Below are 4833 nucleotides of genomic sequence, written 5' to 3' on the forward strand. Positions count from 1 at the left end.
ATATGACATCAACCAAGCCTCACGGTGATAAGCAAATCAATTAGTAAATTTATAACCAGTTGTTATAGGGATGATTTTTCAGATGAGAACTTTCCATGAAATTCTTGTTTATTTTAATTATTAATAAAAAAATCAGTGTTCAGATTTGGACTTTTGTTCTTGTTTTTTGTTTTTGTATGCTTTTTAATTAAAATTCCATAGCACATTCAATAGAAAAGCAGGAGTACAAAGGAAAAAGAGGGGTGGGAAGACATGTATTGAGATTTTACTACATGGGATAAAATTCTGAAAATACTGCATAATAACATAACCCTAAAATATCATGAGGAATGGCTAATTCAAGTGCCATAAATTTTCTATTTGAAGCATTTTTTTATATTTTTTTCAGAAACCAAGTTCATTTTTCTGGGATTTTTTGTGTCAACAAAAGGCCTTTAAATATAGCCTCTAAAAATAAATCCAATACTATGCTAAAGAGAGTGCTGTACTAGCTACACCATTTGGCTAAGGCCAAATGAGGGGATTCCTTCCTGCTGAAATGAAAACACCTTGGTACGTTGACTTACCCCATCGAAGGTGAGAAGCCAGAACAGCAAGAGGAATGGTGGCAGCTACAGGTGAAACAGAGAATGGTAGGCCTCTTCCTCACAGTAGAAGGCCCTGAAGAAGGTCATCCAGATGTGCTAACATACTGAGCTGGAACCACAGTCCACTGCATCAAAGGTGGAAAAAAAAAAAAGGTGCGGAATTGCTCTGTTTAGGCCCAGCAATCCCATCCACCAGTAAAATGTGCTCTAATGAATACTGAGCTCTGGCCTGTCTGATTGGCCACTCCTCTTTTTTTTGGGACCACCAGAGAAAAGGTTCTATCAAACATTTCCTAGAGTGGAAAGAGAAGCTGAAGTTCCTTTCTCTGCGTGTCTTTAGGAGACAGGGAGACTATTTCACTCTTAACTTGTAGAAGACTTCCAGAAATATCTGGCAGATAGAGGAATGAAGGGATAGAATTGGGATGACATAGAAATATTTTGCAAGGAACTAGAGGCCCAGCATTCACCTGTGGAATCAACACCCAGTAAAATTTGATTTTTGTCACATTCCCTTCCTAATATACAGGCTAGTAAGTCATAAGGAAACTACCATTTCCTTGAGGGCCATTATGTTATTGTTGTTGTTAATAGCCTTTTGCTAATGAATTTGTTTAGAAAATTAGAGAATAGAGACAAGATGAAACAAAAAATTATATTTCCACTATATTTAACACCTTAGTGGTATTTATCATTCAAAATCTCTATTTTTTTAACTAATTAAATTGAAATCATATATGTTATTTCATAACCTGCTTTTAGACAATGATAATCCAACTATTTGTCTTATATATTATACAGAATATATGTTTATTTGAACTTTTTATTTTGAAATAACTTTAAACTTACAGAAAAATTGCAAAAATAATATAAAAACAATACATAGATCTCCAACAAACCACCCACTCAGATACCTAAATTTATTAGCATGTTGCCATATTTGTTACGTCATGCCCCCCCTCAGCTGTCTGGCTATCTGTCTTCTAAATATTTGAAAGTAGGTTGTGTACATCATGCACATGACACTTAAAACTTCCATGTACAATGACACTCACTTATGAAACCAACTTAAATTCAAGTAATTTAACAATGATATAAAGCATATAATCCATATTCCAATTTTTTCAGTCTTACCAATAATGTCCTTTTGGGAATAGTGTCTTCCCTTATTAGTTCCAGTCAAGGATCATGTAGTACATTTAATTGTAATTGTCTCTTTAGTCTCTCTTTCTTTTATTTAATGCAATTTTGTTGAGATATACTCACAAAGTGTATAATCTATCCAAAGTATACAATCAGTGGCTCATAGTATCACCGTATAGTTGTGTATTCATCATCACAATCAATTTTAGAACATTTTCATTTCTCCAAAAAGAAACATAAAAATAAAAAAGAACACCCAAAACATCGCATACCCCTTGTCCCACCCACCTCCATTATTTATATATTTTTTGTATTTATTTTATTACTCATCTGCCCATACACTGTATAAAGGAAGTGTCAGTCACAAGATTTTCACAATCACACAGTCACACGATAAAAGCTGTATAGCTATACAATCATCATCAAGAATCAAGTCTACTGGATTACAGTTCACCTCTCTCTTTTTAAATTGTGGTAACATACATAAAACATAAAATTTCCCATCTAAACCATTCCTAAGCATATGATTCAGTAGCATTAATCACATTCAGAATGCTGTGGTACATTTCACTTCATCTATTGCCAAAACTTTCCATTCTCTCAAACAGAAACCCGACCACTATTCTGCATCAACTCCCCATTTTCCTTACCCCCCACTGCCACCCTTGGTAACATATACTTTATTTTGTGTCTTGTGAATTTATTTGCATATTCTCATTAGCTCATATAACTGGAATCATACAATATCTGACCTCATTATCTCATATTACTGGAATCATGCAATATCTGACCTTTTTATATGACTTATTTCACTCAACATGTCTTCAAGGTTTATCCAGAAAAACTTCATTCTTTTTTACATCTGAGTGTTATTCCATTGTCTGTATATACCACATTTTGTTTATCCCTATACAGAATATATTTTTAAAATTCCTCAGTGACACAAAAATGCCCTTTAGAGTTGATTTGTCCAAACCAGCCTCCAGTCCAGGACCACACATTGCATCCAGCTATTACGGCTCTCAAGTCTCTCTTGACCAGCACTGTACCCCCTTTTTTTTTATAGCTATGACTGAAGGGATCTGGAAAATGTCACACTTCCTGAATTGTCTAATTGCTTCCTTGTGTTATTTGTTCTCCTATTCCCTGTATTTTTTCTAAACTGAATGTTATGTCTAAAGGCTTAATGGATTCAAATGAAACATTTTGGCAACCTCATGGGTAAATTCTGTATTTCATATTGCATCACATCAGAGGACACAATTTCTCTATAACCTACCATAAATGATGTTGAATTCAGACCCTGGAATAAGGTGATGACAATTTCCCTCCAGAAATCTAGCTCAGTAGCTTGCATGTGTAGGAACTTAAAAACTGGTGAAATATGGAGTTCAATATTGTTTTTGCCCTTGAGGATTTTTACATGTTAGTGAAGAAAGAATCCTTAATTTGATTTTAGAATCCATAATATAACCTTTTGTTTTTGTTTTTATTTTGATAGATTTAATTTTGTGATTACATTTTTCTTTGTATGTTACTAAAATTAGTTTTCTCCCAACCTTGTGCTGAGAGACTGTGGTCCAGAAGCAGACTGTATGGTAGGGGTAATAAACCAGATATTAAATTTTGCAACAGATATTCCATCTGTTGATCTACATTTTGAAACCTGAGATTCATGTAATCTGGAATAGCTCTTTAAATGTCAGGCATTGGTATTTTTTAACTAATACCAACTGTTGATACACCTACACAAAACAAATTCAGTGAACTTCCACCGGCTGACCTTTATAATAATCATTAAATAAAAGTATGCTCTTTTCTGCAACAGGGATAATCTTTATTTGTTATTTGTGTTCTTTCCAGAACAATGCTCTCCTCTTTATGTAGTTTGTCTATATTGGTGGCCTAATCCCAAAAAACAACAAAGTCAGTACATGTCTAATATTTCAAATTATCTAACTTCTTACTATATATTTTCCATATATGACAGTTTTTGTATATCTATACCATGTTCAGTATTCCTGTTTTGCTGCAATCAACTTCTCAGATTTAACTATTTTAAATGAATAGGCCAGCCAAACCTATTTCTTTGACAGAATTTTTGAAATAGAGTGAATCTTCCGATGTGACAATAGAGCCTCTTCCACTCTTTAGTTCTAAAATGACTCATTCTCATCACATATATTAATTTTGTGTTTTTTGTTAATATTTTGAGCTCCCTCTTCCTGTCAACCAGAACTTAAAAGTGGTTTAAGATACAGGCAAACCTCAGAGATATTGCGGGATCAGTTCCAGACCACCTTAATAAAGCAAATATCACATTAAAGCAAGTCATACAATATTTTTGATTTCCCAGTGCATATAAAAGTTGTTTTTTACACTATATTGTTTACACTATACTGTAGTCTATTAAGTGTGTGCCAGCATTATGTCTAAAAAAACAATGTACATACCTTAATTTAAAAATACTTTATTGCTAAAAAATGCTAACCACCATCCGTGCCTCCAAGAACTGTAATTTTTTGCTGTTGGAGGGTCTTGCCTGGATGTTAATGACTGCTGACTGATCAGGGAGGTGGTTGCTGAAGGTTGGGGCAGCTGTGGCAATTTCTTAAAATAAGACAATAAAGTTGACCACATTGATTGACTCTTCCTTTCACAAAAGATTTCTCCATAGCATGTGATGCTGTTTGACAGTATTTTACCCACAGTGGAATTTTTACCCACTGTGGTGTCAACCCTCTCAAACCCTGCCACTGCTTTATCAAGTTGATGTCATATTCTAAATCCTTTGTTGTGCTGGTTTGGATGTATTATGTCCCCCAAAACACCACGTTCTTTAATGCAGTCTTGTGGGGGCAGATGTATTGGTGTTGATTAGGATGGAATCTTTGGATTAGTTGTTTCCATGGGGATGTGACCCACCCAACTGTGGGTAATACCTTTGATTAGATTATTTCCATGGAGGTGTGGCCCCACCCATTCAGCATGGATCTTGATTAGTTTACTGCAGCCCTGTAAGAGCTCAGACAGAAGGAGTTCACTGCTTCAGCTTAAAGAGACATTTTGGAGATGGCCTTTGAAAGCAGACTTTTGCTGACAC

The sequence above is a fragment of the Choloepus didactylus genome, chromosome 3, assembly GCF_015220235.1.
Source record: "Choloepus didactylus isolate mChoDid1 chromosome 3, mChoDid1.pri, whole genome shotgun sequence".
Taxonomy (NCBI): Eukaryota; Metazoa; Chordata; class Mammalia; order Pilosa; family Megalonychidae; genus Choloepus; species Choloepus didactylus.